Here is a 24,409-nt window from a genome sequence, read left to right as displayed (position 1 = left end):
AAATATTTGCAATGTTCCTTTTTAACATGCTTTATCTACATTTATTTTACACCAACAATACAAAGAATGCAATAATCTGCAATAATCATGCCTTCTTTCTCTCTCTCTCTCTCTCTCTCTCTCTCTCAAATTCTTCTTTAGTGACTTATACAAATTGATATCCATAGAAGGGAGTCAATGAATCCCTGTTTAAGAATTCATGAATTTTACTAGTATTTAAGATTCTGTCTTAATTTAAGTCTTCCTCTGATCTCTCATCATGTCATGGAGATGACCTTTAGTTCTCAAAAAGTATGTTTGAAGAGCACATGCTCTAGTAGGTATTAAGTAGGAAAGGTTCCAAGTACATCCTTTTGGTGATGTTCATGCATGCCTTCCAAGGACACACTAAGTTTTGAGAGACTCAGTTTCAAAAGAGTGGCTACCAAGTAGTGTTTTTTTTTTTCATCCTTATTAGCTTACAAAGACCATTGCCTGAGGTACTTAGGGTCCAAAATCTTAATGAGTGCAAAGAAGCCCACACTAACAAAACAATGGATTCTTAATGATTTAAAGCAAATGTTGTTAACCTTTGTGTGTGTGTGTGTGTGTGTGTGTGTGTGTGTGTGAATGGATCTCTTTGGCATTCTGGGGAACTCAGTGGATCCTTTTGCAGAATGTTGTCCATGTATAAATACATAGGATTACAAAAGAAACCAATTATATTGAAATACGGTTAGCATTTTTTTAAACAAGTACAAGGACCCCAGGTTAAGAATCCTTGACTGAAAGTGAGAGGCAAGGGACTGCAGTAAGAACATCTAGGCAATATACTTCCAATGATGTTGTTTGTCTTTCATTTTCTAAGAGGACCAATTACTGTATTGATTCACTTGTGAATTGGATTTGTGAGGCAGAGTTGCACAAAGTCATTTCACTCTCTCTTCCAGAGTCATTGAAGATGATTGAGCATGAAACTGCAAATCTACTATGCACAACTTGTTATTCCTTTCAAATATACAACAAAATTATCATATAAATTTTTTTCTTTCCTCCTCCCCACTCTAGAGATAGCCACCATTAGACACATATACGTATATATATATATAATTTTTCTATACATACTTCTGTGCAGATAGTGTCTTTCTTCATATGTCCTTCAACAGCTATTGAAATCTGAAATATATTTAAAGTAATAAGATTTTGAATGATAGTTGCCTTGTGAATACATCTTTCTTGGAAAGGTAAAATGCAAGGATGGGTGGTGTCAAATAAATTTTAAAAATGGTCTTTAAAATATTATCATTTTCTCTTTTGGTGTTTGCTAAATAGGTACTTAGTTAGGATCTTAGTATGTAAGGGGAATTATCTCTAAACTCATAATTGTGGCAAAGAATAGAACAACTGACAATTAATGTTAGAGTGATCTGGCCAGGTCAGAGAGAACCAAAAATTAGTGGTGCCTATTTTCTATCCTGAGAAAACTGAAACATGATAAATACAAGTATAATTCCCAAGGGCTGCATAAAATTTGCAATATCTTATTTAAATGCAGCCTGACCAGCATTAGAGTCAGGAGGTTTAGAAATCCTCCCCAGTTGTTAACATCTCTAATATAGTAACCATTTCCTATGTCAACAGGAGATTATTAATTTTTAAACTGTTCCATTTCCTTCTGGCATTATATTGAGTTTTCTGCATCTTCCGTTCAATCATATCCTAACTATCATCTCAAGCACTGGGAAAATAATTGTGACACCATTCACATACTTTAGGCAGAGGAATAGATGAGCAAATGTCAGGCTGGTTTAAACCAGTTCTGGTTTGTGTCTATTTAAATACTATTTTTGACCAATAGCAAATGTGTCTGTTTAGAATTTTTCCGTATGTATATTCATAATCTAGTGAAAAGATAACCCTATATATTCTACAAGTGGTGCCAGAGATACCTCAATTATTTTCCACAATTTAAATGAAGAGAGAGTGATGTATTTATGGCTGGTGTAATATTGTGACTGGATTTTATTAAAAATATGCTTATCTATATGTGCTTTTCAGATGAAATCACTGTGGGAAGCTTTCCAGTTTTTAAGATGCTGTGACTTTGGCAAATGTCTAAACATCTACTATTGGCTAGTCTTAAAGTCTAGCTCTCTGTCTAAAAATTAGGTGTGCTCCTCAAGATCTTTATTAAAAACTCCAGATGAAGGAGATGATACAGGTCCTAAAGAGTAATACTTCTACATCCTGGAATCTCAAAGGTTCAGGGGACCTTAGACATCATCTTGTCCAATCAGCCCCTTTATTTTACTGATGAGAACTTGGGCCAATCAGTAAAATCCAGGCCAGTTAGATCTCCTTACTCTCCAGGCTGTACTCTGGACTTCCTCTATCAAATTCCAGATCTTCATCCTGAAGTCCTCATTCCAGCTCTGGAATGCACAAATTGGAAGGACCCCCTTCTTTGTGATTTCTCTTCCCTCCCCTCTCCTCTCCTCTCTCATTGGATAGCTCTCCATCTATTTATTTCTGTAGAATGAACAGGCCAGTCATGTCTTATTTCTCTCCAGGATATACTCCTGACTTCTACCATTCCACTTCCCCACGTTTTCTTATCCCCCTAAACTTCCTTTTCAGTTTCTTTTTAATGTGTCTTCCCCCAGTGCCTAGCATATAATAAGTTTTGACCCCTTACAATCTGGCTCATAACCCAACACTTTGCTCAAACTGCCATCTCCAATGATGTCATTATCACCAAATTCAATGGCTTTTTCTCAGTCCTTACATTAGCTCACTGCAGCATTCAGCACTATTGCTCTCACCTCTTCTTTTGAGCATATGCTGTCATCCCTTAGCTTCTGTGATGTTTCATTTGTGTACTTTCAAATATCACCTCCATGAAAAAGATTACCAAAACATTTTATCTACATCCAATAACTTCCCAAATCTCTAATTCTGCACTTACAGCTGTCTCTTGTCTCTTTCACACTTATCCTGTCTTCTTCAATTTCACTGAGACTACTTTAGGTCAGAACCTCATCTCTTCTTTACCTGTACTGTAGTAATGGCCTTCTTGCTACTTGTCTCTCCCCTTTCTAATGCTATTCCCATTATTTTATTCCGTATTCCAATCATACCTTACTACTCATGCTTCCCAGTTCTTTTCCTTCTCAATTATTCTTGTTCATGGCAACCTCTAAGATTGGAATGGATTCCTTGCCTACTCTCCATTTATTCTTATTGAAGTCCTTCCCTTGAAAGGTCCAGTTTAGGTGCCATCTTCTCTATGAAGCCTTCCCCAAGAGGAAATGATCTTTCCTCCTAAATTTCTCTTTACGCTCTGCTTAGTTCTCTCCTTTGTACTTATTATCTTTTCCTTTGTATTATAGTGTTTACATATATAAGTGTGTGTGTGTGCATGTGTGTATGTTAGACACTGACTTGAGATCAATGTTTATATTGTATCTATCTCTGTATTCCCAGAGCCTTTCATGAAGCAGTTGCTTAATATTTGCTGATTTTTTTTAATACAAAGATATATATGACACATTTCTCAACCACAAGAAGCTTAAAATGTAGTAGAAAATATAAGACATGTAAAGCAAAACACAATGGATACCATGTTTTAAAAGGAATATAGATAAGCTAGGGGAAATTTAGAGGGGAGTTACCCAGATGGTGAGGTTACTCAAAACAATGCTTTGTGAGATCAGTTGAAGTAACCTGAGTAGATTAGTTGTGGCGAATAGATAATTTTAGGCATATTTTGGGGGCTAACATGTAAAAGTAGGATCACAGTTTTCTACTTGGTACAGAGGAGGGAACCTAGATCAATGAAAAGAAGTTATAAAGGGGAAGATTTCTGCTTACTATAATGAACTCCCTAAGAAGTAAGTTTTCAAAACTAGAGTGAATTATCTTTAGCAGTAGAGGGTTCACTGGCATCGGAACTATATGATCAAGGTGTCATAAGTGTTACACAGATAATTCCTACATATGGTAGGGATATAGGCTAAAAGGTCTCTAAGGTGCTTTCCATTTCTTAATATCTATGATTCTATCACCATTATTCTTCTCTACACATTGGATATTCTAATCTTTATATGGTAATGGTTTGATTTTTTAATATGAAAATTTTTTAAATATTTAATTTAATATTTAAAATATTTTTAATCTTAAATAAACTATCAAAACCCAGGCCTATGTTAAAATTAGGAAACATTGCTCTATATCTGGCAAGCCTATTTCCAATATCCTTGGGAAAACTCCATAGGAATCATTCACCTAGAATTGGTCAACTCATAGACAATACATGGTATTATTTCTGTAAAGCAAGGTTGATGGATAGCCTAAACCAGGGGTGGGAAACCTGCAGCCTTGAGGCCACAGGTGACCCTCCAGGTCCTCAAATGTGGCCCTTTTACTGAATTCAAACTTCGGAGAACAAATGCCCTTAATAAAAGAATTTGTTGGCCTAAGCAATGCTTCACAAGTCAAAACAAACATTGTACTTTCCTTTGTGTTGCCATTTGTAGTCAAGGAGGATGGATGAGAGACTTATTTTGTTTGCTTTTCAACTCTCAGACAATGAATAGTGCTCAATTATGTCAAACTCTATCACATACGGCACGGACTCTATGGAGCGTTCATTCAGGTGTATGATTAAATCCCATCTCCCACATCAATTGCAGTTTCTGTAATTGGAAGGAGTGGGCATGAATCTCTTAGTTGAATGGAGGTGGATTCACACACACACACATATGTATGTATATGTGTGTATATATTTATTTATATATAGACTTGCTTATCATTCTGCCAGGTAAATTCCACAGTATTGTCACTATTAGCAACATAATAATATTTGTCAGGTACTTTTTATGACAGAACCAAAACAAAATTGTCTTATATTTTATATCCCCCCCCCAAAAGAAAAAAAGAATTAGAAGGAACCTTCAAGAGTTGCATTTAATGTTTTAAAAGGATGCAGCTTCATAACACTGTATGCTTTCCGTCTTATTTTAACAAAGGTTGATTAAGTCAAAAAAGGAAAGATTTTAAGATAGATATTGACTTGAGTGTTATACCCTCCACAGAATCTCCCTTCCCGTGATGACTCAGTTTAGTTGTCATCTCTTTCCACAGGCGATTCAAATTTCTCAAACTAGAAGTAGCATGAGCTAGTAAATAGCTGTGTATTTTTGAAGTAAAAATAATTTTTGATTTCACAGGTTCTCCAGGATCTGGGAGATTTAAGGGTCATCAGAGGTCATTTAGTCAAACCTGTATCAAACCATTAGATTATAAGGTCCTTAAGAGCAGGGACTGTCTTTTGCCTCTTTATATATCTCTAGTATTTGGCCAATGCCTGGCACATAGGAGATGATTAATACATGTTAATTGGTTGATTGATTGAACAAGAATCCTCTCTATGGCTTGCCAGTTACTTAATTAACTATTAGGCCTTTGTTTGAAGACCTGCAGTAAGGGAGAACCCACAAGTTATCTCAAGCCACTTTTTTACAATGCTGATTGTAAGGAAGATATTCCTTATCTCAAACCTGTGTCCCTCTTTCTACTTCTCATTGCTACTAGTTTATGTTCTAGGGACAAGCAGAAAGAATCTAATCCCTCTTCCACGTGAAAGTCTTTAAACCACTTGAAGATAGCTATGATCTTCCTGAACCTTTTGTTCTTTAGGCCAAATATCCCTTGTTCTTTTGACTGATTCTTGAGCAACATAAAATTGAAATCTTCCACAAGTCTGATTGCTTTAAAGATCATCAATATTCTTTCCAGAGTGTGGTACGCAGAAATTAATGCAATATTCAATGTACTCTGACCAAAGCAAGAATACCTAGGGAGCATAACTGATACTCCCTAGTTCTGGGTACAATGTCTCTCTAAATGTAGGTTAAAATCCCATTACCATTTTTGGGTTGCCATATCATACTATTAACACATATTAGGCTTGTATTCCACTAAAACAATGAGATCTTTTTCAAGTTGCTATCGAATCATGTCTTCTATATTTTTTATGTATAAATGCATGTGTGTAAGAATTTACATTCATTTACATAAAATTTAATCTCATTATATTTGGACAACTGTTTTATCCTGTGAAGATATTTTTGTGTCTCAACTCTGTCATCCCATGTGCTAGCAATCTCTCCCAGTTTTGTGTGTTATGCAAAAATTAATGTGTTTGTCAACTATTCCATAAGGCATTCCATTACAGACTTCCTTCTAACTCAATAGCCAACGTTAATGGCTACTCTTTGGATCTGGCCAAACAAGTATAGAACCCCTTAGCAGTACTATCATTTAGTACGTATATCTCCATTTTTTCCCATAAGAATAGTGTGAGAGCTCTATCAAAAGCTTTGTTGAAATGTACATAAACTAAAGCTAGAGACTTCCCTTGATCTTCTAGTGCAGTAATCCTGCCAAAAAAGGAAATAAAGTTAGTGTGGCATGACTTATTCAAATTACTTTTGACTTTAATAAAATGGGTTATTTTGTTCCCAATCTGATGAAATGACCATAAGTTCATTTTCACAGTTGAACCTGATAGTTTCTTTGATTGTGAAAGTAGCTGAAAGCCAAGATAACATAATATACATTCTTTCTTTTGGAGAAATGGCAATGAGTAAACTGTAGTGAAAGGAACAACATTTCAACACTAGGAATGATTTTCCTAATGAAGTAGTTATTGGAAATAGCATGTTTAAGTTGAAACCAAATAAATCTTTGGAAAGCATGCAGTAGTATGAGAAGTCCTTCCTTTTGGAATTGGGGAATTGATCTTAATAAACCTAAGAGTTTTCTAACAATGTTGTAATCTAAGATTGGATTCGTAAGTGACTTAGAGGACATGATTAAGTCCTATGGGGGAACGATTTCCTTCCTTCTTCCTCCTTCAAGTCTTAGCAATTGTCTCTACAAAACCTGAAACATATATATGTATACACATTTTTTTTTCTAATCTGGCAGAGTTGTTTACTTTTTGTTACCATGATTTCAGTGGATCTAGAATCACCATAGACTATTCTTCAATAAAATGTTCAGATTGGAATGTATTCTCTACGTTTTGGTTGCACCTTTATACAGGTCTTAATTGATCAAGTCTGTCATATACTCTAGAACTTGGTTAACTGTTATGTGTGTGTATGTATGTATGTATGTATATATGTATTACATATATATATATATGCATCTATGTGTGGTTATTGACCATATTGACTACACACACACACGTATATACACATATGCATACATATATACAATATATATGCATACATAACAGTTAATTAATATGGTCAATCCTAGAGTATGTGACAGCCTTGATTAATCAAAGACTTGCAGAGGTGTATGTGTGTGCATACACACTTATGTATGTACACATGTATATATATACATATATACATATAAGCATGACTTGTTTTATTGCACTTCACTTTATTGTGCTTCATAGATACTGCATTTTTACAAATAGAAGGTTTGTGGCAACCCTATATCAAACAAGTCTATTGGTGCTATTTTTCCAACATCATGAGCTTACATTGTGTCTGTCACATTTTAGCAATTCTCACAACATTTCAAATTTTTTCATTATTATTATATCTCCTATGGTGATTTGTGATCAGTGATCTTTGATGTTACTTTTGTGATTGTTGTGGGATGCCATGAACTGTGCCCATATAAGACAGTGAGCTTAATTGATAACTGTTGTGTGTGTTCTGACTGCTTCACCACCTGGCCATTACCCCATTTCTCTCCTTCTTTTTGGGCCTTCCTATTGTCTGAGACACAACAGTATTGAAGAATATGACATAAACTTAGTTGATAAAACAGTGGCAGGGTTTGAGAGGATTGACTCCAGTTTTGAAAGAAGTTCTACTGTGGGTAAAATACTATCAAAGAACATTGCAGGCTACAAAGAAATCTTTCATTAAAGGAGGAGTTAATTGATGTGGCAAGTTCATTGTTGTCCTGTTTTAAGAAATTGCCACAGCCACCCCAACCTTCAGCAACCACCAACCTGATTAATCAGCATCCGTCAACATCAAGGCAAAACTCTCCACTAGCAAAAAGGTATGACTTACTGAAGGCTCCAGTGATGGTTAGCATTTTTTAGCAGTAAAGTATTTCTTGATTAAAGTATGTACATATTTTAGACATAATACAATTAATAGACTATAGTTCAGTATAAAAGTAACTTTTATATGCCCTGGGAAACCCCCCCCCCCAAAAAAAATCATGTGACTTGTTTAATTGCTATATTCGCATTATTACAGTGGTCTGGAACTGAACCCACAGTATCTCTAAAGTATGCCGCATATGTTGTGTATATTTATACATAACATTTGTGTATGTATATATGTAAATAGAAATAAGATAAAATTATGAAATGTTACTGATCAGAGGGACTTGAACTTAAACTTCACTCCTTAATTTGACTTCTATGAGAAGGGAAACTTGAAGAGCACATTACCTAAGGTCAGATAACTAGTGAAAGAACAGGAACACTGACTGATACAGGTCTCTAAACACCAGGGTAATTCTCATTTCACCGAGCCATCTTTAGTTCAAATGAAATGAATCTTGAAATGTGCCTTTAATCTTAGATCCACATATATCCATTATATTTATAATCCAAGTTTTATTTTCAAAAGTGAAAAGTTATTTTAAGTAGCTGCATTTTCAGGAAGAAATAAGGCAAGAAATTCATGAGACAAGAAACAGAAAGAAAAACTTATGGCTTGTAAAATATAAGCTGCTAGTTATTTTAAGCATTGAAGGTAAACATGAAAACAAAATTCTAAAATCTGGAATCCATTTAAAATTATGTAACCTTAAATGCCCACCAATAGAAGCTAGAGAATTATGCCTAAGGGCAAGTAATATCTGGTCTTTGGGGTGATATGGGGAGGGATAAACTTACAGTGACTGAATTCTGATTTTCCCTTTTATATCTTCAACTTCCCAAGGAGGAGGATGATGATGATAACAATAATCATAGCTAACATTTTTATAGCACTTACTTTGTGCTTAGTACAGGCATTGTGCTAAACTCTTTACAATTATTATCTCATTTCATCCTCATAATAAACCTGGGAGATAAGTGTTATTATTATCCCCATTTTACAGATGAGGAAACTGAGGCAAACAAGTTAAATGACTTGCCCAAGGTCTGTAATAAGATCAGGATTACTAATTTTCTGTCCTGTGGGATCCCCCATCCACCTACTGTGTAGGGTGGATTGACTGAAATGAGAAAACAAAGGTTTGAGCTTCCAAGCATATTGATTTATTAAGTAATGCATGCCAGTTGCATAACAAATGAGGACAAGGCCTTCCTCAGCTTGGCACTGGACTCCAAACACAGGAAGAGAGAATTTTAGGCATTAAAAGAACACAATTAACAGGCTACAAAACTGGATACAAGATTACATAATCTGATTCCTAATTGGAGGAAAGATTAGAAGCTTTCTGAGTTGGGAGAGGGATTAGTGAGTTTTGAGAGTTGGGAGGGGGGGAGAGTGAATAGTTACAATTCCCTGAAATCAGAAAAAGAAGTGTCCCACTTCTTCAAGTATCTGTATTCATTCAATCAAAGGAGTATGGAAATAGCAACTGATTTACTAGTATGGGGTCAGTTTTCAGATAAGATATAGGTGTTTCTTAAGATGTATAATTGTGAGAAAATTCCTTGCATCAATCTTCAGATATGACTGGGTTTCTGATCAGCATTACCGAGGCCCTTCATTAGTTAGGGGTCAATAAGCAACAGGTAGAGGTGGTCCAGTTTCCTAGCCGTACCAGGATAGGTTTAAACAATGAAATAAGGTTTTCTCACATTTCCCATAATTGAATAACAATTTTCTCATAAGACAGAAATTGAGCTGGACCCATAACTAAATAGAAGGGGAACTGAGCTAGCTCCAGAATTGAGTCATAAGTTGGAGTCAGTGTGGTTCATTCAATTTCCACAGTTCCCTCACTACTCAAACATTTCCCCAATCAGTGTTTTTGGTCCCTCAGATAGCTACCATCCCTTTCATTTCCCAAATAGTGTATATACTCAATGTGTATGCACAGAGTATCACTGATGCAGCTTCCCTCCTGGAAGAGGCCGGGGACCTTACTTCTGGGGCAGTTGTAATGAAGTGTGATGGGAGTGGATCTAAAATGTTCTGGAGAACGGGCAGACACTCTGTAACAGATTCTGGTTACTTAACCACAAGTGAACAGGAAGAAGTTTCTTTGCGGAGTCACGCAAGGGGCATCAGTCAGCCTTCACTTTTCTGCTGTTGGTTTGACTCCTCTGATGGCGTCGGATAATTCTGCAAGGGCCTTCCTTCTCTCTCCAGGATTGCCATCAAGCCCCATGGAAACAGTCCTTGTCCTTTTGCCTCAGCATTTGTTCTTTCATTTTAAGTGAAGATATTAGAGACTGTTGAGTTCTGAAATGTTAAGAGAGTGAGCCATCCAGGTGATCAGGCATCTGGGCTTCTGGGGTGTCTAGGAGTGAAGGTCATGTAGGGCTTTTTAGTTGACCTGGCTTAGACCTCCAAAGGATTGAGGAGTGACCTTCAAGACCCCACCCCACAATAGTTCTGAGGAGGACTCATCTGGCAGGGATGCCACATTTGGACATGAACTTAATGGAATCAATGCTATGTTGATGTCAGCACACCAAACAGTGCTAATCCTGAGCCCACTATCCCCAGAGAATGAAGTGATATAAAGGACTATGTCCCCAGGGTGCTGGAGGGGAAATGTTTGCACTTTTATTCTCTTTATATCTTTGGGGTAAATATCCTTTTCTAAAAGCAAAGTGAATGGAACTGAGGCGCTAGTCACTCATGCACTGGGTGCTACCAGGGTTGGCAGAAGAAGGCAAAGTGATGGGGGCTCAAGCAGATATCACTGGAGAGGAGACATAAGGAGACAAGCCTCCGAGAAATACCCATAGGACATTGAAGGAGAGAAATAACAGCCATGTTCTGGGAATGAACAGATCATCCTGTGCAGGTACATCATCCATCTTTATGAAAAGAGTCATATTGGAAATTAAACACCTGATTCTATTTTTGGTGGGGGAGAAGGTGCAGGGGGCTAAGAACTGTGATTTCATTGACATAGGAAAGTTCTTTTGTGGAAACTTTCTACATTTATGCAGGGCCCAGCAATTGTGCGTAACTTAGAAACTTTGCATGCAGCCTCAGTCACAGAGAGGTTAAGTGAGTTGCCCAGGGTCCCACAGATAATATATGCCAGAGACATGATTTGAATGCAGATATTCCTGACTCCAGCACTTGCTTTACAGGCCCACGACCCATGCTTCTTCTCAAACATTTGATAGCTTTGAATAATAAGAACAGTTAACATTTATATGGGACATTAAGATTTACAAAGTGCTTTATATACATTATCTTGTCTGATAAATAATGCAATAGATTCTGTTTGGACAGATTATTTCAATGTTTAAGAAAATTAACATTTAGCAAAAAAAAAAAATAAGCAAGGCAATGTGTTCCAAAATCTCAGCATTGGAGATAGATCTCTAAATATTAAACCAGGAAAATCGAGGTAGGGGTAATAGCCAAAGGGTGTTACAACACAGTTTCAGTATCACCATCATCACAAATATTTATGAGGTACACTAAAGCCTCTGTTTTAGAAAAAAAAACACAAAAACGATTATGTGTAACCAGTAGTCAGGATTACTGATCTCTTTCCTCTTCTTCTCTTTATGTGCTCTGGCTATTTGTATGTTTTTTCCCCAGTATTAAAACATAAATTTTTATATGGAAAATTATATGAATTGCCTTGGAGTCTGCAAAGATAGCTCATTTGCTCCTGAAAAAAAATCCCCATGTGTCTCTGGAGAAAACAATATGACAGAGCAAAGACAGTGACTTCAGTATACTTAAAATTAGGTTTTGCTTAATCTTTCATAGGTCTTCTTTTAATTTTGTATATAGTATAACAAAACAAACCATATTTTTTTTTTTACTCTAATACCTCATTGCTTAATCCGCAATTTATGGTTTATGCTACCCAATAAACCTGAGTCAAAGAGGGAAAACACAGTGAGGTCATGACACTATAGATTTGGAGATGAAAGGGATTTTAGTCATCTAGACCAATTTATTCATTTTACAAATGAAGATACTGAGGCCTAGAGTTTTGCCTCCCGGAGTTGTGCTTCCCAGAGTTGTGCTGAGGCACTGGGTGATTTGACTGCGGGAGAACGTTGTAGCCCATGGTGGTTTTCCAAGCTGGTATTACCAGTTCCCCTGCCTGTATTGAGGCTTTGTGGGTGTGGGGTGTTTGAGAGGGTCCTGGTGTTGGCACTTGCCTGCCGCACCAACCTGGGTCTCAGGCTCTTCTTCTGATATGCTGAGGTGGGGCTTGCTGCTGGCTTGCTGGGACATCTCCCATCCTGTACTGCTTCCCCTCCCCCAGAGTGAGAGGGGCCTTTCCTGTTAATTCCTCAAGCTTCCTGGGCTATAAGACTGCAGTACACTGTGTTTTTTGTTGTCTTCTTTTCTGGCTCAGGGTTTTTCCTGGGTCGATATTTTCTGGGCTTTCAGAGGTCAATGAGGGAGGGTGAGAGTAACTTATTTCTTACTCCACCATCTTGGCTTCCAGAAGTGGAACCCACCCAGGTCCTCTGATTTCAAATCTGTAATAGATTCTGGTTACTTACAGTCTTTTGTCTATACCATACAGTTTCCTCCAGGTAAATAAAGAATAAGGCTAGATTCCTGAACCAACCTCTGCCAATCAGGCTGTCATCAGATCCACCTTTACACTTGATATTTTAGAGCATCACTAGACAGGAAGATTTCCTTAGAGGGAAGGGAAATGAGAGGAAGAGGGACATGCAGACCACATGTTTAGTGCAATGGCTGGACTTGGAAGGAGATGTAATTTGAGGGACAGTTTGATTCATATGTTACAGGATCTGGCCAATGAGGGCCCAGCCCTTATGAGCAAGTACAGCATGTTTAGCTTGATGCAGTTCCTCATGTGGACTTCAGAACATGTGCAGATAGGCTATGATAGGTACCTGCCCACTTACTTCAAAGGGAGATAAGCCTCTTGGTTGGATACCTGGGGAGACCTGAGACCTGTGAATGTGAATGTGAATGCGCCTCTGTTCTTTGCTTTTTTTGTATCTGTTTTCTTCCCCCTTCTTTTAGGTGAAGGAGAATTGGACAGGGCTATGGTTTTGCCAGCTTTGAAGACTGGAAAAGCAGAGGTCAAGCCAAGTCAATAAGCATTTATTAAGTGCTTACTGGGCACCTAGGTGGCACAGTGGATAGAGTGCTGGGCCAGGAGTCAGGAAGACTTATTTCCCTAAGTTCAAATATGATTGCAGACATTTACTAGCAGTACGACCCTGGACAAGTCACTTCATTTCCTCAGCTGTAAATGAGCTGGAGAAGGAAATGGCAAACCCCTCCAGTATCTTTGCCAAAAAAACCCCAAATGGGTTCATGGAAAGTCAGACAGGACTGAAACTGCTGAACAATACGTGCTTGTGCTTGCTGTTTGCCAGGTACTGAGCTAAGTAAGCACGGGGAATACAAATGAAAGCCGAAACAAAGGCAGTCCTGGGTCTTCAGGAGATTAAATTCTAAAAGAGGGGAAGCAATACATAAAAGAAGCAGCAAAGGTGTGCTTTAGGGAGTGGATGGGCTGGGATGGGCTGGGTTGGGGTGGAGATGAGAGGGTGTAGCTGTGGGCAGGGGCTGGGGAGTCGGGATGGTAGAGAAAGTCCAAAGAATCAGAAATACTTCTTGGAGAAGAGCAAAGATGTGATTGTCCTGGAGTCCTCTTTAAAATGGAGATTCTGGGAGAAAACAGCCAATCCGAGGGAGAGGCCACAGGCTAGAGGGGTATTTCTAATGTGTGAAGGTAGAGTGAACTTCTGAGGTGAAGAGGTTTCTGTGACTTTGAAAAAAAATTGGGAGTCAGAAGGTTCAGTGGATTCTTTTTCTGGTGCCCCCTTATCTTCCTTCTTACCTTTCTTTAAATGCTTTTTATTGTTATTTGTTGGGAGGGGTGGGATTCAATGCCTCTATCCAACATTTCTCCAATGTCTCTTCGTCCTTTTTTTTCTTGTTTTCATCTTTTCTTCTCTTAATGCCACTAGAAGTTACTTCTGGGCATGCCCAATGGTCAATAACAGTTTCAGCTACAAGTAAAAACTATCCCAATTACTTAAATATAGTTTCATTTTCAAAAAATCAAACCAACTATCTTCCCCATAACATTTTTGCCAACATACCTTTCTAGATCAAGTGAGTTTTGCTCTGCAACCTTAGCCAAAAGAATATTAGTGTAAAACAAACAATGCCTTTAAATCAATTGATTTTTGCCTTAATGAAACTCTTGGGTCCAACAAATTAGAAGACCCTCCAGCACCTACATTAGTAGACAATTTCCATTTGTATTTTTTAAGGTTTTGTATTTTTTTTTCCTAATTCCCTTTCTTTTTGTGAGTCAATAATTGTCTGTATGTGATTAAAAGTTCTTCTATCCCAGCAGACATTTGACTTGTCAAGTTAATTGTTTGAGAGGCTATTCTTATTGAGTGACCTGCCTTTTGGGGTAATGTGATTGCTGCACATGATGGGTGGGGTTGAAAAATGTCAGCATTCTAGCAAGAGGTGTATTTTAATGAGCATAGCTCTGGGAGCAAGGGCTTTACATGGGCTGCTCACAGCTATGATATGAACTCCCTCCCTCTGAGAGCTTAGCTAAGAATTTTTGACTTGCTTTCTAGTTCATCTTTCCCATCTGCAATATGAACAGGATAATTTCTCACAAGCAGGCCAAGAGATTTGCCCTTGTAGCTTTGTGCTTATTCCCGTCTCCCTTCTCCATACTCCTGAGTTTGCTCTCTGCATGCAGAGAATGCACCCTGGGAATCGATATGAATAGTTTTCTCAGAGCTGAGCAGGGTCCTTAGATGATACTACTGGGAGGGGAATTAGATGAGGAAGGAAGTTGTAAAGATGGTAGGTCAACAGGGGAGGAAGATGTTTCTGGTGAGATGTCAGAGGAATGAGTTATGGAGGAGGTTATGATGAGAGAGGAGGGAAGAACAGAGTAGAAGGGTTTACTTTATGAGCTTTTTCTGCTCCCAAATATAATCCAATTAGATCATTGCATTCTATTTTGTGGGACTTCTGGATATTTTTTGGTTTGTTAGTGTGTTTTTTGGAATTAAAATAGCTTGTAGATAAGGCTCAAAAATCTCAAACTAAGAAATTACCACTGGGCCCACTTACAATTTATCAATACTATTTCAAAGCTGAACAACTCTTTCTCGTATCATGTGACTAAAAGAGTGCATGCCTTTAAAAACACAGACACAGCCATCACCCACAAACATACATTCCATGTAAACATATCATTTCTAAAAACTACATAGTGTTCTCCCTTAGGGATGGTCATACTATATAGTTTTAAACTTCCTGTGATTGATCCCTAGTGAGGGAAAACCCCTAATTCCTGCTGGGAAGAAATGCTAGAATCAGAAGGGACCTTAGGTATCTATAATCTGAAATCCTCCTCTCATAGAGGAAGAAACTGAGGGCTAAAGATGACATACAAGTGGAATCCTGGTTTTTAGAATCCTAGTCAAGACAGAAGTAAGATGGGATGATGGTGCTGAACAATAGATAAGGATAAGGACTTAACCTGTAACTTCATAGGCATAGCTAATTTCCAGGTTACCCTCTGTCAATGCAGGTCATCATTAGTCTTAGAGAGTTGCTTAGAGCCCTGAGAGGTTAGATGAATTGTTATACACATAGTCATATACGTAGTACATTTAATAGGTGGACCTTGAACCCAGACCTTCCTGGATTTGAGACTATCTCTCTATCACTATATCTAGCATATTATTTGCAAAAAAAGATGGTTTTATTTCCTTGTTGTGCATTCTGATTCCTTCTATTTCTCTTCTCTCATTGCTATTGCTAGCATTTCTAGTATAACATTAAATAATATTGGTGATAATAGTCATCCTTGTTTTACTCTTGGTTTTGTTGAGAAGGTTTCCAGTTTATCCTCATTATAGGTAATGCTTGCTGATAGTTTTAGGTAGATAACATCTTATAATTTTAAAGAAAAGTCCATTATATCTATACTTTCAAGTGTTTTTTAATAGTAATGAGTATTGCATTTTGTAAAATGCTTTTTCTGTACCTACTGATGCAATCATATGCTTTTTATTGATTTTGTTATTGATATAATCAATTATATTTATAGTTCCCTTATATTAAACCAGTCCTGCATTCTTGGTATAAATCCCACTTGGTCACAATGTATAATCTTTGAGATATATTTCTATAGTCTACTAGCTAGTACTTTATTCAGAACTTTTGCATTGATATTCATTAGTAAAACTGATCTGTAATGTTTTCTTTGTTTTTGCTCTTCCTCCTTTAGGTATCAGCACTATATTTGTTTCATAAAAGGAGTTTAGCAGGACTCCTTCTTAACTTATTATTATAAATAATTTATTTAATTTAGGAACTAGTTGATCTTTAAATGTTTGGTAGAATTCACTTGCAAATCCATCTAATCTTGATGCTTTTTTCTTAGGAAGCTCATTTATGGCCTGTTCAACTTCCTTTGCTAAAATAGATTTATTTAGGTATTCTTTTTCCTCTTCTGTTAAGCTGGGCAATTTATATATTTGTAAGTATTCTTTTGTTTTACTTAAATTGTTAAATTTATCGGCATGGAAGTGGGCAAAATAACTCCTAATAATTGCTTTAATTTCATCTTCATTAGGGGTGTAGTCATTCTTTTCATTTTTTATATTGGTGATTTGGTTTTCTTTTCCCTTTTTAAAAATCATATTAACAAATAGTTTATTTTATTATTGTTCTCCCATAAAAGCAGCTCTTAGGTTTATTTATTAATGATTTTCTCACATTTAATTTTATTAATTTCACCTTTAATTTTCAGGAGTTTTAATTTTGTGTTTAGTTGAGGATTTTTAATTTGTTCTTTTTCTAGCTTTTTAAACTGCCTACCCAATTCATCGATCTACTCATTCTCTATCTTACTGATATAAACATTTAGAGATATAAGTTTTCCTTTGGTTAATGCTTTTGCTGCATCCCATAAGTTTTATTATGTTGTCTCATTATTATCATTCTCTTTAATAAAACTGTTGTTTCTATGATTTGTTCTTTGACCCACTCATTCTTTAAGAGTAAGTTGTTTAGTCTCCAATTAATTTTTAAGCCATGTTTCCATGATTCTTTATTAAATGTAATTTTATTGCAAAAGGATGCATTTAATATTTCTTCTTTTCTGTATTTTACTACAAGGTTTTTATGCCCTAATATATGGTCTGTCAGTTTTTGTAAAGGTACCATGTACCACTGAGAAAAAGGCATATTTCTTTCTATTCCCACCCAGTTCTTTCCAGATGTCTATCATATCTAACTTATCTAAGAGTGTACTCATCTCTTTGTCATCTTTCTTATTTTTTTTGTTAGATTTATCTAGTTCTGAGAAAGTATGGTTGAAGTATCCCACAATTATAGTTTTGCTATTTCCACCTGAAATTAATTTACCTTTTTCTTTAAAATTTGGATGCTATGGAATTTGGTGCATATATATTTAGTATTACTATTACTTCATTATCTATGGTACTTTTTAACATAATGCAGTTCCCATGTTTATCTCTTTTAATTAATTTTTTTTTAGCTTTAACTTTGCTTGAGATCATGATTGCACCTCTGTTTTTTTTTTCATATCAGCTCAAGCATAATGAATTCTACACCAGCCCTTTATTTTTACTTTACTTGTGTCTCTCATAAGTAAGTGTATTCAAGCTCACTCATGTTTTACCCATAGAAGAGCCCCCAACTTCAATTCTATTCACTCTTATTTTGAGCCTAATCTGAATGATATTAAATATTTGGTCCATAGACCACAATCAAGTAGCCAGTTAGAAGAGAGCCTCCTACTTGAGGTGGACATCCTAATAGCAAAACAAAATAAAACTAAAAAGCTGGAGAATTAAGGATGAGACAGTATAAAAATGCAAAAAGAAGAAACTAAAAAATCAGGGTAGTGTGCACACATTGGAAAAGGATAAATATCATGGAAGGCAGCCTGGTATGACAGAAAGAGTGCTGCCTTGGAAGACAGAGGGCCTATGTTCAAATACTACCTCTGACAATACCTGGGTGACCTTGAATTAGTCACTTAACATCCCTAGGCCTCAATTTCTTCATCTGTAAAATGAAAGGGTTGAACCAGATGTCCTCTGAAATTCCTTCCAAGACCTGATCTATGATCCTTAATAATGCTGTATTATTACAGAATATCAGACACTGTATTGTTGTATTGTACAATAATTGATAATCAGAAAAATAACTGAGTCACAAAGAAAAGGTGATAGGTTTAGCATATTATATTTAAGAAGCCAATGAAGTGTCTAATTAATTTTAGGTGGATTGACATCAAAACTATAAAAATAAAATATTCAGTGTTTAAATAATATTCAGTTACCAAGAAAAGTCACTTATGTGGAATATCCCATTCTTTAATGATGCTGGTTAATAAATGTCATTATTATATCCCAAAACTCTGGCTGAGCCCTTCAGTACTTCCATGTATATATATACATATATATCATATCATATCATATCATATAGCCTAAATTTCTTACTTAGCTTGGTTAGCCCTTAGTAGGTAGGTATCTCCCTACATTTCTAGTCTCATCTTAAAGTACTCCCTTCTATGTGTACTGTGTTCAAGCCAAATTAGACTATTTGCTGTCCCTCATTTTCCTATTTCTGTGCCTTTGCTTCTGCCATTTTTTAAGCTTACAATGATTTCTTTAATTTCTGACTTTCAAAATCCTACTTATACTTCAAGTACGATTGACGAGATGAATCTTTTTCTGATTCTTCCTCATTGGAAATTGTCTTCTTTTCTGCCACCAACTAGTGCCTTGTACTTTTCTTATGGTCTTATCACATTCTATTCTACATTATGTAGTAGAGTTGTCATGTGGTATTATATATGGACTATAACCTCCCCAATAGGTTGTAAACTCTAAGACTACAAGAACCTTGTCTTAATTATCTTACTTATTATCTTAATTATCTTTATATATTACTCAGTACTTAGCAAAGTTGGACACATAAATAGACTTGGCTGTTGAATGAATGAGTGAATTAATGAATTATTTATAGACTACTGGGGTTGCATCCATTTTGGCATGAGAGCCATCAGTCCCACTTTAGGAAGAAAAAGAATAAGAGGGCAGAAGGAATAATGAGAAACAGAAAGGAGGGGAGGGAGGCAAAGTAGAGAGATTAGAGTTGTCTGAAAATAGAATGTACTACTTCAATGAGGTCATGAATTTCCTGTCACTGAAAGTGAAAGGTATTCAAGCAGAAAATAGTTGACCACTAGTCAGGGAAATTGTAAAGAGAACTCTTTCATTGAGTAGGGACTAGATAACCACTAAGGTCCCTCTCAGCCCTACAAAAATCTATAATTCTAGCCAGAGGGATGAAAGTAAGCATATATTCTAACTGAGGAGAAGTAATAGGCACACTGAAGGAATGACATGTATTTATTTGCTCATCTACAATATATTTTCTTCCCCTTTCAGAAGTGTTTATTAGCTGTTTGGCTCCTTACACATCATGAATAAATTGTAGTTAATGTTCACTCTTAGATTAATTACTCTGGATGAGTTTCACAGTTTTATAGTGTAAATAAATCCAGTGATTTGTGAAGTCCCTCTAGCACATTGTATACTTTTTCTGTCTCTCCTTGAAACTGTCACTGTCTTATTTTATTAATTTGTTTCTATGGTGATTCACTCCACCCCCCTCCTAAAGGTTCCCCCTCCCCCTCACTTTCTATAGTGAGCATGGATATCAATATATAAGCTGGTTATGAGTCTCTGCTTAATAATAGCACCAGTTGTGCCAACAGATTGGCAGGGACTGAAAGTCCTAATCACTACTGGCAGTTCTTGGGCATATACTATCTTAATGAACATACGTTCTCTAGATTGTACAATTCGTTAACACTTTCCTGAGCAGCACTTAAGAAAAAGCCAGCTCCCGCTACTGTAACAGAGGGAGTTGGTTTGCCCCATCCACAGGTTTAGTGGATCATAGAATTTTAAAGCTGAAAGGGATTGTGGAGATCATCACGTTCAAACTTTTTATTTTACATGGGAGGAAACTGAAGCTCAGAGAGACTGAATTTATTGCTCAAGGTCATACAAACAACTATTGACAAATGTAGAACTCAGGCCTCCTCACACTGAATTTGGTGCCTTTTCTAGTATACCAATGCCTTTTATTAGGAGCTCCTGCTTACATGGTATTTATGGTTTTAGATTTTGCATAATGAGAAAATAGTCATCCCTATGTAATAGTTTAATACAGCTAGACAGTATAGTGGATAGATAGCATATTGAATCTGGAGCAAGAGAGATCCAGTTCAAATACTGCCTCAGACACTTCTTACTATTTGTGTGATACTGAGAAGTCACTTTACCTTTTTTAGCCAGTTTCCTCATCTGCAAAATGGAGGATAACAATACCACCTACCTCACAAGGTTCTCATGAGGCTCAAGGGAGATTATATATCTCTATCTCAATCTGTCTATCTGTCTATCTATCTATCCATCTATCTATCTACCTATAACTATCTATCTATTGTGTTTAACACAGTGTCTGACACATAATACCATACATACTAGGCATGTTAATAACTTTTTTGACTTGACCAAAAATCTCGCTTAGTAGACTGAGTACATTCTTGGTGAAAATCTGAATTGGCCCAACCATTCTGAAAAGCAGCTTTAAATGATAAAAAAAAATGGAGTAAAATCTCAATTTTTGATTCAGAGACCTTACTGTTAGATGTTTGCCTCAAGGAAATCAAAGATAAAAGGATACTATATACATTTTTAAAAAATCTTAGGTGTCTATCAGTAAGCATTTATTAAGAAATTATCATGAGCCAATAGCTGGACTGAGTTCTAGGAATACAAAGAAAGGCTTTTAAAATACAGTCTCTAATGAGTCTTTTGGAATTATCTTAGATCACTGTATTGCTGAGAAGAGTTAAGTCTATTAGAGTTGATCATTGCACAATGTTGCTATTACTGTGTATAGTGTTCTCCTGGTTCTGCTCACTTCACTCAGCATCAGTTCATATAATTCTTTCCAGGTTTTTCTGAAATCCACCTGCATCATTTCTCTTTTTTTTCCTTTTCTTTTTCTTTTTTTTGGGGGGGGGTAGGCAATAGGGTTAAGTGACTTGCTCAGGGTCACACAACTATGTCTAAGGCCGGATTTGAACTCAGGTCCTGCTGAATCCTGGGTCGGTGCTCTATCCAGTGCACCACCTACCTGCCCCTCATCATTTCTTATAGCATATTAGCATTCCACTATATTCATCTACCACAACTTGTTTAGCCATTCCCTAATTGATGGACATCCCCTCAATTTCTAATTCTTGGCCACCACGAAAAGAGCCGCTATAAATATTTTTGTACATGTATGTCCTTTCCTCTTTTTTTTTGATCTCTTGGATAAGCCCTAGTATGTTATCCACATCCAGAGAAAAAATCCAGAGTCTGAATGCAGATTGAAGCATACTATTTTCTCTCTCTCTTTTTTTTTGTTGTTTTTTTTTTTTTCTTCCTCATGGTTTTTCCCTTTTGTTTTGATTCTTCTTTTATAACATGACCAATATGGAAATATGTTTAATATGATTATACATATACAGTTGATATCAGATTGCTTCCTGTCTTGGAGGCAGGGAAGGGGAAGGAGGGAAGGAGAAAAAAATTTGGAACTCAAAATCTTATAAAAGTGAATGTTGAAAACTATCTTTACGTGTAATTGGAAAAAATAAAAAAAAATAAAATGGAAAAAAAAAACACAGTCCCTGACTTCAAGTGACTCACATTCTAGTGGGGATGGCAATATACAAATAACTATGTGCATAATAGATATATACAATGTAGTTGGAAAATAATTTCAGAGAAAAGGCCCATTCAAACTCTCTCACAGTTGTAAGGATTTGAAGATATGTTCCAGAACCAGATCACATAGGTGCTTGGAAGCCAATTGCTAAATTTTCAGTGTGAACATTCTCATCCTCAGAAACTGGCAAATAGGACAAATTGATTTATTGTTTAATGTTGAATTAAGAAAGTGATGGAGAAAATGTTAATAAAGTAATTTAAACTTAAAAATCTTTCATGTGTACATTTTTTTTTTCTTCTGTAGAACTTGTTAAAACATTTGCCAGCACACCTCTGCCAAGAGGGTAACATTGTTGTGGGGAATATATTCCCCCATTCAACACTTGGGTTCTTCAGCCCTGAAAAATGCCCTTCCACTTACAAAAATCGGGCAACTCACAATGATGACTCATTTAGATGTTAACAAAACCAATTACTTAGCAACCAGGCCAATGAAATAATAGAAACATCATAAGTACTTACAAATTTAAGCATATGCAGGAATACTAAATGCATCACGATGAACACACAATATTCGGTTTTACTCTCTCATGAATGCAGAAAATATCTGTGAGCAAGAGTTCTTTACACTCTTATAACAACCTGCCAAGGAGGCAGATGATGAGGAAAGCCCATGTGCTCGTGGGCTGTTAACTTGCAGCTCTGGAATGATAAACTTCAGTTTCAGGACCCGTCTCTAATAGCTCCTTAATAAACATCACTTCTGTGTTGAACAGATGCTTCCACTGCTAAGCCGAGTTGCCCTTAATGTACTTCATTAACACCTCACTAAGCATGAGACTCAGCCAAGCTAGTCAGTCTTCTGCATGATTGTTTGGTTCCTGTCTGCTTACATGAACTTTACTCCTTTCATCAACAAGTGACAGTACAGAAAAAGGGGGTTGTAATGTCTCTTGAACCCAGTTCTAAAATCTATCCTTTCACCCCTCTTTCTCTTTTTGGATTCAGACTCTAGGTCCTTTCTGCAAATGACCCCACCTTAGCTTATGATTAGTAATTCAATTCTCATCTTCTGTCTATAATCAAATAAAATATATTGTTCCATATCATAAAACCATCCCAGTCTCCTATTCCCCTAATTGTTACCATCGAAAATTCTCCAAAAGTTCATATACTCATCATTGAAATATATTTTGTTGTCTCTTCCCTCCAGCATACCATGAATTTTTTTACATTCAAAATGAGAAGCTGATATCTCAATGCTCTCTCTGAGTCAGAGTCACTTGAGGCATTGATTGTCTTAGAACTCTGAGTAGAACCGTGTCCCCTACAATGAAGGAAGACCACTCAGCAGCTGCTTGTTCTTAGAAGTAGACTCCCTCCTAAATATATTAGAATATCACTGTGCTATAAGAAATGAGGATTATGAAGAATTTACAGAAACATGGGAAGACACATGAATACTGCTTGTATGACTTTGGCAAGTCATTTCTCTAGGCCCCAGTTTTCTAATCTGTAAAAAGAAAAAGTTGAACTACATCAGAGATGCTGTGCAGCCCACAAAACTCCCAGGTGTTCCCTGAACTAGATTAAAATGTAGTTCCTATCTGCTTGTATCGTGTTGATGTATTAATTTGTGTGTGTGTGTGTGCGTGTGCACGTGTGCGTGTGTGTGGGTGTGGTTTTCTAAGTCAATGTATGCCCTGCAGGGATCTTTTATCTACACTTTAGTGTGCTCCTCCCTCCCCTTTCTATTTGAGTTTGTCCCTATTGGACTAGAAGATCCCTAAGTTCCCCTTCTAGCTATAAAATTACAATCTTTATGAAACAGAAAGAAGTAAGCAGAACCAGGAAAACAATGATTTCAATGATGTAAATGAAAAGAATAGAAACTTAGACTGATGGTGATATGTAGAGGGGGCAGATGTGTTCTCTTGAGCCCTGGTAATGTGTTGGTCACTACCAAGGCAGATGGAAAATCTCTTGTTTTCTGGTGGTTTCTGGGACTCTGATACAGTCTGCCCCATCTATGTGTGCCTATTTTGAGGATAATACACTTCCACAGATCACATGAAATAAAAAAAAAAAACATGAAAAAAGAAAGTTTTTTTTCCATCTATCACATGTGAGCTGGATATTTCGCCTCAGATTATGTTTTCACTTTTATGACAATTAATTTTATTTATTGTCTGAAACTGGTCTAGTTCCTATGTTTTCTGCGATGTGGTGTGTTTCTGGTTGATTTTCAGGTCATCCTGCCTAAGGAAAGTTAGAAAGTAATAAGTTCACTTAGAAGTTATAGCTTGGTGAAGAGACATGGGTGAAGTTTTTTCTTGATAAAAAAATATAAGCACTCCAAACATGATGATTCAGGCAGTTTATTACTCATGGGCACATAATTGCAAGTCTCATCAG

Source organism: Vombatus ursinus, unplaced genomic scaffold (genome assembly GCF_900497805.2).
Source record: "Vombatus ursinus unplaced genomic scaffold, bare-nosed wombat genome assembly UNPS02014791.1, whole genome shotgun sequence".
In the NCBI taxonomy this organism is placed as follows: domain Eukaryota; kingdom Metazoa; phylum Chordata; class Mammalia; order Diprotodontia; family Vombatidae; genus Vombatus; species Vombatus ursinus.
Note: the sequence above shows the minus strand (reverse complement) of the source record.